The following is a 13,129-nucleotide window of genomic DNA, read 5'->3' as shown; positions in this document are numbered from 1 at the left end:
CGTGGGCGGAAAGGCTGTTCAACTTGTGGGGGCGTCCAGTAAGTGGATCTGTTTGCCACCAGGGCACAACCATAAACTCCAGGTTCTCTACTCAATCGTGCGGACCCATGCGCAGCCACGAGGCACCCAATTCAGCATCTGTGGACAACTTCTCGTCTACGCCTCCCCCCGTTCTGTCCTATTCGCAATTGATCACAGGGCGCTGATCACTGCGAACCATCGGATGATCCTGGTGGCGCCCAAACGACTCAACCCATATGGTAATCCGGACCTGCTGGCTCTGCTTGCCAGAGACCGAGAGAGATTCCCCCCGGGCACAACCTTCGTGCCAGCCACACGTGAAAGGTACCACCGTCTGTCGAGTCCCTGTGTCTTCACGTCTGGCTTCTAATCCACCATCTCCTTGCGAGCAAGAGGCATTTTCGTTTCTCGCAGTGACGCGCAGAGATGACCGGATACATTGAGACCGCCTCTACGGCTGTCTGCCAGGGGAAGTGGCCCGTCTTCTTGTGGTTGTGTCGTGGATGGGGTCTCTCTCCTCTCAGAGCCTCTCTTCAGCAGGTAGCGGACTTCCTTGTCTTGTCTCGCCTAGAAAAGCTCCTCTCCATCTCCGCAATTAAGGCTACAGAGCCGCCCTGGCCTTAGTCCTTAAACTGGAGGTGTGGATATCTCCTCTTCTTTCGAGATCTCCCTCCTGATGAATAGCTTCGAGAGGTTCTTGCCCACCCAGGGACTCAGGGCCCCCTGGGTGGATGTTTTCTCGTCCTTAAAAGTTTGACTCGCAGACCCTTCAAACCACCCGCCGAGAGTCGTCAGACGGATCTGACCCTAAGACCTCTTCTTGCTGGCCCTGTATCGCCGAGAGAAGAGGGGAACTTCATGGTCGTTCCTCACGTTAAGTATTCCAGGGGATGGGGATCTGTGACGCCTCCGAGCTTTCATCCGAAACTTTTCCGTTTGCGAAGACTCATAATCCTTTGGTCCTGACGACCTGATTTCGAGTCCTTCAACGATCCCTCCCTGAAGGATTTCACCGATAATGATGCGGATGAGATGCGGCTTTGTCCTGTGAGGGCACTACGGGCCTATCTGAGAGAACTTCGGCACGTCAGGCCTGAGTGTCAACACCTCTCCGTTAGCACCGGGTTTACAAGAAAGGGTTTCCTCCAAAGAACAACTTCGTTCTGGCTGTGTTAGGTGGATCAGAGGGCTTACGAGGACAGCTGACTGTGACGACACCCGTACCCTTCGTCCGTAGAGCCCACGAAGTCAGAGGTATTGGGTCACATGCATTCCGCAAGAACCTCTCCCTGGCAAGGTACTGAAAGGCAGGGGTTTTGGTCCAACCAGAACCACTTCCTTCTTTTTACTACCTTCGGCAATATCAACCCCAGGTCCTTGGACAACCTTTTCCTTGGGGACCGTGTTGCTGCTCAACAAGTTGTGTAAGTCTACCAGCACCGAGCGGACATAACCAGCATCGCATCCTGTGTACTTGTATGGACTATGAAGAGAGTGTGACTTGGCTTCATCTTCCTCTTCATTCTTCCCTCTGCCTGTGGGCAGAGGCCACAGTCGTCACTACACTGAACAGGCAGGTCGATGCAAGGTAGCTACCACCGGCCCCATTCTCTCCCTTTCAGTAGGATAAAAGTGTTTTTCCACCACTCCCCAACAAGGGGGGGAGTGGAGCCAACAAGAGACAAACCCATAACTTTACTTTGGCTTCTTGAAGTAGGAACTAGTTCTTGCTTTTGCTAATTATAAGAGGTACGCTTGCCTCCCTCTTAATTTGTTCCAGAAGTTTTGACCTCTGATCCTGCGGTGCACACACCGATCAGCTGGGCATAGGCTAGGATCCCTCCCTCTGCTGCTTATGACTAGGGAGGAGTCACTTTGCTGAGGCCCAGGAAACAGCAGAGTGAGGGGTGGCCATGAGGTGTGGGACTAATTATCAAGACCTAAGTTTGTATAGTTGGGAAAATACAATTTTTCGGATTCTGAGTCCTTTTATGGACGAACACCAGTCTGTCCATAATACTCAGATTCCACACCCACCAATAAGTGAGTCTTCCTATTGTAAAGGACCGATGGTTTGATACCGTATCTGAAACAAATTTAACATTTTGTTTGAAAATTGTATTTTTCCCACTATACAAAACTTTTAGGTCCTTTATATATATCCCACCTCAGGCCATAAAACCCCCCTCTTCTGCATTTCCTGGCCTCAAGCAAAGTGACTCCTCTCTTGAAGTTGAGCGTACGCGCTAGCGCGGACAGTCTAGTTAACTACTCGAACCCCTTGTTTCGAGAAAGCTTACAGCCGGTTCACACAGCTGCCGATAAGTACCTTCTTAGTAAAGACCGTTAGTTGTTATAGTTAGAAAATACAATATTCAACAAATTGGTTTATTGTGCCTAAAGACTTCCCGTTTGTTGGAAAATGAGGTAATTGATTGAATATTACGAGACTGGTAAGTTTGTAAGCCTACAATTGCAGTTTTAGACCATTTCGGGCGAATTAAAGTTGACGATAAGGACGAATTTTTTCTATTTATCGTTATTTATATGAAAATATTTCAAAACGGAGAAAGCTACAACCATGGCTTGTTTTTTGTTGTATTCTATATGACATTGCACACCACAGTTTTCATATGTAAAACTTATTAACGCTTATTTAAATAGTGCAACCATTACGACTATCGGACAAAAAAATTTCCTGATTTTTTTCGGAAGAGTTGCTGCGCGACATAAGGAAATGTTTTTTGTCATGAAACTTTACCTGACAGATATATATATAGCTGTATTCTCCGAAGTCCCGACAGAATTTCAAAACTCGCGGCCACACGCAGTGGGCGGCCAGGTGGTAGTACCCATTCCCCCGCTGGGAGGCGTATACAGGAACGCATTCCCATTTTCTATTCATATTTTTTCTGTCTGCTGGGGTCCTCTAACACACCTGTTTACAGACCTCCGCCCAGGATTTTTGGATTTGACTCGTTCTAATATCTGGATTGAACTTTTGGTTTTGACTCTGGATTGTTGGATTGGCATACGGATAGTGGACTGTTTTTTTATTTTGGATTGGCTTTTCTGTGACGTGATGTCGGGATCAAGTTCAGTTGAGCTTCAGAGTGTGTGTGAGGAGTGTTGCAAGTGAGGCTACGAAATCATCGGTATACCCCACACAGTATGTAAATGGGGTGTAGGGGGCATGTTTGTTTGTTTTTGGATGTATCGTGCATTGAATGCAAAAGTTGAACATGTGATTGATGGAAGGTGTATGAGTCCTTCGCGTAAGTGGGAGCGCGATAGGATCGGAGGTCTTCTCCAAGAGCGGTTCTACGAAAGGTAAAAAGTGAAACAAAAAAAAGTTTACAAAAAAAAAAAACCCATTTTTTTTTTTTTTTTTTCCCCCCCCTCGCATTTTAACACCAGTAAATTTGCTTCACTAATCCTGTCGGTGTTGCCTGGAGGGCCCTAGTTCTTTGTCTGGAGAGGTAATGCCCTTTCTCTGATTCTAGAGTCCGTTACCCTCTAGAGTCCAAATGTGTTGGCCCTAGAAAACGCTCAAGTAAAAGTGTGTGATTGTGCCCCCTAGTGTTGTGGAGGGGGCGTCAATCGTCCCCATAAATGCCGCTAGGCCTAGACCTCTGTCTGAACTCCCAGGACTCCAGGGAGTGGGCATGTCGAAAGCCGCAAGAGGGTTACGGGGGCTTCCCCACCAATCTGGCGTCCCCTTCGGCAGACCTGTTGTTTTCCCAGGCTGCCGAAGGAAGCGTGCTCAGGCTCGCATCCTTAAGGACTGTTTTTTTCCTCGTCCTCCGAGGCGCCCCTCCCCCCGCGCAAGGGGTGGAGCGCTCGAGGGACTTCGCAGTCCGTTGAAAAGGACTTTTCCGAGGGAGGACGCTTTTACGTCCCCCCTCTCTCCCCTCTCTCTCAAGCTCTCCGTTATCGTTGCGTCGTCCGCCCTTGCTCGTTGAATCGTTTCCGCGTTCCTAGCCACAGAAGATAGGTAGGGGGGGGAGCGTTCGTTCCCGAGGACTACGCTGAGCAAGCGCTTCTCTCCAGGCAGCCTGCGCCCTACGGAGAGGCAGGTTGTCTGTACCTGTAGAAGGAAGGAGGGGCGTCCCCTCGCCCCTCTCTTCGCTTCAAATTCCCCCTCGCTGCGCAGCCCGTTCCGCTCCTCTTGTTTCTTCTTCGCCAACTAAGAATATTCTTGTGTCTCTTCAAGACCATTGTCGGCTTTTAAAATGGCTCAGAAGGACTCGCCCATCAGAGTTTGAGGCCTAAACGTTAGAGGAAAGGAGGACCGCTAGACTGCCTGTCAAGAGGACGCGGCAGCCGAGAGTCCTCATCTTTCTTCCGTCTCCTCGTTCGTCTCTTTCTCCGCTTGCTTCTCCTTCGGAACTTCCTCGTCTCGTATACTGGTAGGAAGTCTCGTGGACAGGACGCTTTTCTTCCCTCTCGACGTCCTGAGCACGCGCGTCAGTACCGCCTTTGAGGACGCTCGGCAGGACTCCTTGGAGATAAACTCTTTTGAAGACGCTCGGCAGGACGCTTATTGAAGACGCTCGTACCGGATGTTTTGCTTACGCTTGCCTGTGAGAAGGTTTTCGAGAGCGCCCAGAAGGACGATTTGAAAGCGAAAATGCTGGACGCTTGAGCGGAAAGCGTAAGGACGCCTCCTATGCTCCTCTAGAGCGAGTAAGAGTAGCCTCTCTCTCTTGACGCTCAACGCGGTCGAGACGCTCTTCTGCGTTCTTCGAGCTCAAGATCGACAGAAGGTCAGTCGCTTTGAAGACTGATATCGAGTCAATATCCCAACAATTTGCCTCCGAAAGGCAAGCCTTTGTTTGAAGGCTGACCCGTTGGGGCGCACGCCCCTCCAGAGGTTCAATCTCCTTTGCCTCTTCGGGAGGAAGGAGAGCTTAGTAGTCCGGCGTAGACTCAGTGTGAGGAGGAACAGCCTCAGTTTCGTCGTTGTCCGTTAACAAGTTGCTGGTTTCGACTGTTACCTCTTCTTTTGTGAGGAAGTTCCAGCCTGCAGCTCCCCAAGTCTCCACCCTCTCGTTTTCGTCATCTAAGTCGTGCAAGGTTCCGGAGTTTGTGGAAATAAAACTGCTTGTCCACTAGAGAGCGTTCAAGAAGTTGCAGGATTGATGGAAACGTCGGAGGATCAGGGCATCGACTTTCGCCCTCCGCCGTCAAGACTCAGTGGGGAAAGGCGGCATCTGGTATGAGACAAAAAAAAAAAAAAAAGGAGAAGTAGGAGTTAAGATCCCGTCGTCTTCCCAGGGGCTTTGCTAGTCTGGTCCGATGCCCAGAAGAGTCTCTTTTATCGACCGCTAAGATTTCGTGGACGCCAAAACGAAGATTGACCATCACATGAAAGGTCTGTTTAAGGACTCTGGAAGTCTTTAACTTCTAGACTGGTGCTTGGAGTCCTGGATCTTCAATCTAGGAGTCCTGCTCGTTGAGTCTTGGGGGAGCTGTCCAATGTGTTATCCTGCATGGACAAGGCCGTCTGGTGGTTCGGAAGAGTTTAGTGTCCTCATTTCGGCACTAACTTTTCTCAAGATAGAGCGCTTTTCTGCAACTTTACAGCTAGGTCTGTTTCTACATCGCAGAAAGCGGAGCTTCCTCTTTGCACCTCTTTTCGAGCCATCCTCTTTTCCCCCATCTAATTGGTAAGGGACCTGGCCAGTGAGCCTACAAGGAAAGGCTACCCAGGCCTCTTGGCCAGTCTTCAAGACATCCCGCATCCCCCTACAACGTCGTCTTTGGACGACCGCCTCAGGGAAGGTTTAAACCCTTTCGTGGCGCTCCTCACCTCGAGAGCTGCTCCTCGAGGATAGGCTTGCAAGAGGAAAGGTTCCTTCAACTAATCCTCTAAGTGAGAAGATAGTCCCTTCAGATGTGCCGGTCGGGAGCCCAGGCTTAAAGTTCTTTGCGGGGGCGTGGAGAGAGAGGATACAGTGCGTGGTCCCTCAAGATAGTGGAACAGGGTACACGATCCCCTTTTTGGACCCTCCTCCTCTACCCACACTCCAAGAGATCTTTCCCCGTCTCCGGGGAGAAACATCAGGTTTTTAGATCTTTTAGATCAATGATCAAGAAAAGAGCGTGCAACAGGTCTTAGACCTGGGGTCACCAGGATATTACAACAGACTTTTCCTGGTACCAAAAGGCAGTCGTCGGGTGGCGTCCAGTCTTGGCGTAAGCAGCCTGAATCCTTTTCAATAAAGAAAATTCAAGATGGAACACCTCAGTCCGGTTCTTTTCTAGAGCCTTAAGACCGGCTACCTGGCTGGTGTCCTTGGACCTACAGGACGCATTACTTTCACGTGCCTATCCACCCTCTTTCAAGAAAGTTTCTGAGGTTTATGTTAAAGGGACAAAGTTGGGCATTCCGATCCCTTTGTTTCGGGTTTAAGCACGGCTCCGATGGTATTTACCATGCTCATGAAGAACGTAGCGAGATGGTTTACATTCTGCAGAATAAGAGTGTCCCTGTAGCTCGACGATTGGCTTATCATAGCATCGTCAGAAGAGTTGTCTGAAGAGACCTTCACTTCACGTAGCCTTGGCGAGGTCCCTGGGACTCTGGTCAACCTCGAAAAGCGACTCGCATCTGACCCCAACCCAGTCCATCGTGCTATTGGGGATTCGGATGGATTCAGTGGCTTTTCGAGCGTTTCAAAAAAAACCGTCCCAGGAACTACAGCTGTCAAGGCTTAGAGATAGTTTCGGCTTCTGGGGAAGGAATCTTGCTCGGCGAGTGAGTGGATGAGTCTGCTGGGGACAATTTCTCGCTGGAAAAGTTGTTTTTCCCTGGGAAGACTACACCTCAGACCTCTCCAGTTTTTCTTAGCAGAAGAATGGAGAGTCCAAAGAGGATCTGGATGCGACCTTTTTGATCACCATCGTTGGAAGAACCATTTAAGATGGTGGTTAGATCCTCGGAAGGTTCTAAAGAGAGGGGTTGTCCCTAAAGCTTCTGAGCCCCGACCTAAGTGTGTTTTTTTTTTTTTTCTTCCGACAGCATCGGTGTTGGGATGGGGGAGCAACACTAGGAGGGGAGGAAGTGTCAGGCACTTGGATGGGGGGAACAGGTGTCCTGGCACATCAATGTGAAGGAACTAGCGGCGGTTTTCCCTGGCGCTACAGTTCTTCCAGCAAAAGGTTGCAGAGAAAGTTGTCCAAGTCAACTCGGACAACACCACAGCCCTTGCGTACCTAAAGAATCAGGGAGGTACACACTCCCGTCCTCTATTTTACTTACGAGGGAGATTCTGCTGTGGGCAGATGCGAGACGAATCAGGATCCTGACGAGATTTATCGCAGGAGTCCAGAAACGTCAGAGCAGACCTTCTCAGCCGACAGGATCAGATCCTGCCGACGGAATGGACGTTGCACCAGGTACGTGTCGAGAGCTATGGAGACTGTGGGGACGTCCGTTAGTCGACCTATTTGCGACGTCGAGGACGAAGAGTTGCCTCTTTATTGCTCCCCTGTGTTGGATCCGGGAGCAGTCGCTATAGACGCTCTGCTCTGGGACTGGACCGAACCCTGGACTTGTATGCCTTCCCGCCATTCAAGATCATGGGGGAAGTAGTAAGGAAGTTCGCGGCATCGGAGGGGACGAGGTTGACCTGATCGCCCCGATGTGGCCCGCGAAGGAATGGTTCACGGAGGTAATGTCCTTCATCATAGACTTTCCGAGGACGTTGCCCTGGAGGAAAGATCTACTCAGACAGCCCCACTTCGCAAGATATCACCGAAACCTCTCCGCTCTGTCTGACTGTGTTCAGACTATCGAAAAGTTGGCCAGAGCGAGAGGTTTTTCTAAAGCAGCTGCGAAAGCGATCGCCAACGCAAGGAGGACTTCCTCGAGAGCTGTTTACCAGTCGAAGTGGGCTTTCCTTCAGGGCAATGGTGTAGAAGGAGGGAATTTCCTCTTCCACTACCTCTGTGAGCCAGATAGCCGATTTCCTGCTATTTTTAAGAAATGTGCAGAAGCTGGCAGTTCCCGAACCATCAAGGGATATAAGAGTATGCTGTCAGCAGTCTTCCGACACAGAGGCCTAGACCTTACTGACAACAGAGTCTTCACGATCTCCTGAGATCATTTGAGACTTCCAAGATACCTCAGGCGAGGCCTCCTTCTTGGAACTTAGATTTAGTCCTTAGACTGTTGATGTCGAGTCCTTTCGAGCCTCTCCATGAGCGTCTCTTAGGAACTTGACGAAGAAGGCTCTTTTCCTAACTGCTCTGGCGACGGCGAAGAGAGTTAGCGAAATTCAAGCCATTTGTAAGCGAGTGGGCTTCAAAGGTGACAATGCGGTCTGCTCTTTGAGTCCCACTTTCTTAGCAAACGAATGAAAAACCCCCCCGTCTAACCCTTGCCAAGGAGCTTTGAAATTAAGGGTATGACAAGCCTTGTGGGCCAAGAACCTGAGAGAGCCCTGTGCCCTGTCAGAGCTCTAAAGTTTTATGTCCACAAGACAAAGGAGGTACGAGGTCCCTCAGATAATCTGTGGTGTTTCGGTTAAGGCGCGATATACCATTATCCAAAATTTTTGAATGCTTTGGCGTTCTTTCTGAGGACGTGATTAAGGAGGCTCATTCGTCTTACCCAGAAGACCGATTTGAGCCTCTTGCGAGTGAAAGCTCACGAGGTCAGAGCTGTCGCAACCTCGCTTGCCTTCCAAAGGAACATGTCGATCAAGGACATCCTTGACGCCACCTTTTGGAGGAGCAATTCAGTATTCGCCTCACACTACTTGAGAGATGTGAGAACGATATACGAGGACTGTTGTTCTCTTGGGCCATAACGTTTCTGCAGACACAGTCTTGGGGGCTGAAGGTAGCTCTCTCCCTATCCCTTATTAGTTTTAGGTTAGTTTTTTAGTTTTGTTGTGTGTTGTGGTGAGTCTTTGGTGAAGACCTCCCATCTCTTAGCTTAGTGTTCAGGGGGTCTTGGATAGTTGGTCAGGTGGTGGTCAGTTTGCTTCGTTGCCCTCATATGTATGGCTCTATGCTCTTGTCACGTTGAGGTCACGTCCCCGTTGACAGAGCATCCAGAGCGCACCAGCACTACAGGTCTCCACCTGGCTGGCAGCTCTGATTAACCTCTTCATTACCGAAAGTTTGTTTGGAGGTAGGTGGGTACCACCATTCAAGTCTACTACACCGCACCGGTGCATAAAGGTGGTACGCATAGTACCACCAAAACTCCTCTTTTCAGATAGGGACTTCCAATCATTCTGTAATTTCGGTTTGAAGAGTTTGGAGCAAAATAACAGTATGACACGATGCCAGACGTATGATGAACCCAAAAAACCAAAAAAATATTATTACTGCTTATAGTAGTGTGTAGGTGACAGATGAACTGCGTCTCAACAAAAAATCACAAAACCAGACAAGCGTAAACATGTAATAACTTCTACCCAAGTATAAAACCAGTTGTATCATCATTTACTGTATTTATTTATTCACTTATTACATTTTATAAATAAAAGATATGAACACCAGATAAATGAAGGTAAAAATAAAGCCTTATAGTAACTTTATATATAAAAAAACCAAACCAGAGAAAAAAGCAAAAAGCGATTTTTTCTGAGGACAAGAAACTTGAAAAATTAGTTTAGATACCCCTGATGCCCCTAAAGTTGTTTTCTGTGATGAAACTAATCTTAGAAAACGTAGAAAATGACATCGACCAATTTTTGAAAGATTTTATATACTATAAAATTTGCGATTTCCGTATTTATTGGCGGGGCTTTCGCTTTAGTTTTTGCTCTTTTTTTTGTTATTACGTGCTTATTTACTGTTCTATTTTGATAATACTTTATGTGCATGTTCCAGGTGCGATATACCAACATTCTGTAAGACCAAATTTCTATTCAAGACTGTAGTTTTCTCACCGACCACCAGTGTCCCTTGTACAAGGGACACTGAGTTTCACATTTTTTTTCATAAAATCATTTATTTTCCCTGTAGGATGATAAAACTAACAGAGAATATGCGTTATTATAGTGCTAATAATACCTGATAATTTCATTAGCCTGTCTTGATTAGTGTATTTTTGGCAAATATTTTTACGATCGGCACCCCTCCAAACTGGAGTCACTACCGAGAGATTCAGTTCGGCAGCGAACGCAATGTTTACATTTTGCTCACCCACCAGGTAAAGAAGGGGTTAAGCACAAGCAGGCTTAAGTGACAGTAATCACAGAGTCTACTTTGCTAACAGGTGAGGAACCAAGGTGTACATCATCTACTTAATTTAAGTTTCCTACAAATCCTATTCTGTCTCTTCCCACCATCCGAAGGTGGGATTCAGCTATATATATATCTGTCAGGTAAGTTTCATGAACAAAATGTTATTGTTATAATACAATTAAGTTTGTTCATACTTACCTGGCAGATATATATAATTAAGTGCCCACCCACCTCCCCTCAGGAGACAGTGGCACTGATAAAATATGAATAGAAAATGGGAATGGTTCCTGATATCCGCCTCCCAGCGGCGGGAATGGGTACTACCACCTGGCCGCCCACTGCGTGTGCCGCGAGTTTTGAAATTCTGTCGGACTTCGGAGAATACAGCTATATATATATCTGCCAGGTAAGTATGAACAAACTTAATTGTATTATAACAATAACATTTTTTTTAATAAATTCACCATAAATCGAAATATTTTGCTAGAGACTTCCAATTTGTTGCAAAATAAAGGTAAATGATTGAATATTACTAGAATGTAAGAGTTTTAGCTTACAATTGTTTTTTTTTACCATTTCGGTTGAGTCAAAGTTGACCGAAGGTTGATATTTTGGCACTTATCTTTATTTATATGAAAATATTTCAAAACTGATAAAAGCTACAACCATGGCTTGTTTTTTGTTGTATTCTACATGAAATTGCGCACATTTCCATACTATATAAAACTTTGTGACGGCTAATTTAAAATGGTGCAAACATTACGACAATCGGACGAAAAAATTTATGATTTTTTCGGAAGAGTTACTGCGCGGACGTAAGGAAAATTTGTTTTCATAAATTCACCATAGATCGAAATATTGTGCTAGAGACTTCAATTTGTTGCAAAATGAAGGTAAATGATTGAATATTACTAGAATATAAGAGTTTTAGCTTACAATTGCGTTTTTCTACCATTTTGGTCGAGTCAAAGTTGACCGAAGGTTGAAATTTTGGCACTTATCGTTATTTATGTGAAAATATTTCAAAATTGATAAAAGCTACAATCATGAGTTGTTTTTTGTTGTATTCTAAATGAAATTGCGCACATTTTCATATATAATACTCCATGTAACGGGTAATATAAAATGGTGCAAAAATTATGTCACTTTTTTCTAAGTTGTGTCGCTGATGCTTTTTAGTGCGAGAAGAAAGAAATTCGCGCTTGCACGCCTGGGTAACGATTGTAAACATAACAACGCCTTGATCCGTGAGCTCCCAGCATCCCCCAAGGCGCGTGATTCAAAAGTTTTCGCCTAGTATGCCTAAACTATTTTTCCGTGAATTTAAAAAAAAAGCTTTTTTATATCGATGTACCATATGTCCAATCGGCACCCAACAGACAATTTATATCGACGTTTAATACCTCCAATCGGTGTTAAAGGGTTAATTTAAGAAAATCTTCCATTAATTTGCTGGTTAGCTGGCAGAGTTAGTATATCCAGGAAGGTATAATGAGTCACATCACTAAATGGGAAAAATTTATGTTATTAGGTTGATGATGCAGTGGCGATTAACTCGAGGACAGGAGGCTCAGACGGCATATTTTTTGGAAGGCTTTTCTGAAGTGGTTCCTCTTGAATGGCTGAAGTATTTTGATGAGCGTGAATTGGAACTTCTGCTGTGTGGAATGCAGGAGATATAATATAAAGATGACTGGCAAAAGAATACAATATACCGACACTACAACAGGTCTTCAAAACAAGTCATTTGGTTCTGGCAGGTAAGATCAGAGATGGAAAGAAAGCTTATTTTTGTAGCATCTAAGGCAATAGGATTTTTAAAGGAAATTATGTAAGTCTATATTTGAGGAACATGAATGAATCATTCCAAAATGTTTTCTAAGTCATATGTTTTTCTTAGGGATAAATGAGGATATATTGTGAACCATGCCCTCAGACTCAGCTGGCATGTCCACCAGAATTCAACCATCTGCTTGTGACATTTTTCATTCTTCTTTGTAACTATAGTTGCATGGAACTTGTTACAATGCAAGTCTAAAGCTAGTTTCCTACAACTTTTGTTGCTAGGAATTTTTCCATTTTTGGACCTCCTTGCTTTGGTGGGTGCTCTATCATGTTACTAATGTCCCCCAGTGAGTACAAGCTATTTATATTTTGGTATTCATGAGCTCCTTTTTAATGAGTTCTATGTCATGACCTAGTTCATTTAGTTAGCAACATGTGCTATTTGTTTTCTTGGAGGTTTCAGTATTGTGTCAGGTATCTCCAGTTATTGTATACTTTAACTTACTTTGCATGTTTTTTCATGATACTATTTAGCTACACAAGTGAGTGCAGCTGTCAAGGCAAGAGTTGTGACAACTGAATACATGTGAACTATTTAGCTACACAAGTGAGTGCAGCTGTCAAGGCAAGAGTTGTGACAACTGAATACATGTGAGCTGGTTGCAACAAATAGGATAAGTGGAGTATCAAGATTTGTAGGGTAGGTGTAGGAGAATAAGTTGTTAGGAATGCTATAACCGTCAAGAGTGCAGGATTGGACATGAAGGCTAAAGTGGCTGACTACAGTACATGGGTCTGCTCTCAGTAATGCCACAGGAACATAGAATGTTACCAGCCAAAGGTAACAACAAGGGAAATAAAAGAAAAAAATATCGTATTACCTCATAGGGTCAGGTTGTGTTTGCTGTTGTGTGGCTTCATGAGGTTTTGGTTTTTCAGTTTCACTTAGGAATGATATATTTTTGTTGTTGCCTTTGTGGTAATTTCTCAGATCCACGACAACAACATTGTTTGAATTATAGTTGCCAATATTTTCAGGGGAAACAATAAAATATTGTTTGTACCATCCAATAACAGCATCTGAAAAACATTTACCTACATTTTCAGAGAAACATTT

At 45.6% G+C, this 13,129-nt stretch overlaps 1 protein-coding gene across 1 annotated transcript in view; it reads left to right on the top strand.

Annotated features, from left to right (window-relative positions):
* The window catches only part of LOC135196363 (E3 ubiquitin-protein ligase wwp-1-like), a 422,942-nt gene that overhangs the window by 404,123 nt on the left and 5,690 nt on the right, over positions 1 to 13,129 (top strand).

This window comes from Macrobrachium nipponense, chromosome 17 (genome assembly GCF_015104395.2).
Source record: "Macrobrachium nipponense isolate FS-2020 chromosome 17, ASM1510439v2, whole genome shotgun sequence".
Classification (NCBI taxonomy): Eukaryota; Metazoa; Arthropoda; class Malacostraca; order Decapoda; family Palaemonidae; genus Macrobrachium; species Macrobrachium nipponense.
The sequence above is the reverse complement of the archived record's forward strand: the minus strand, read 5'-3'. Positions and strand labels throughout refer to the sequence as shown.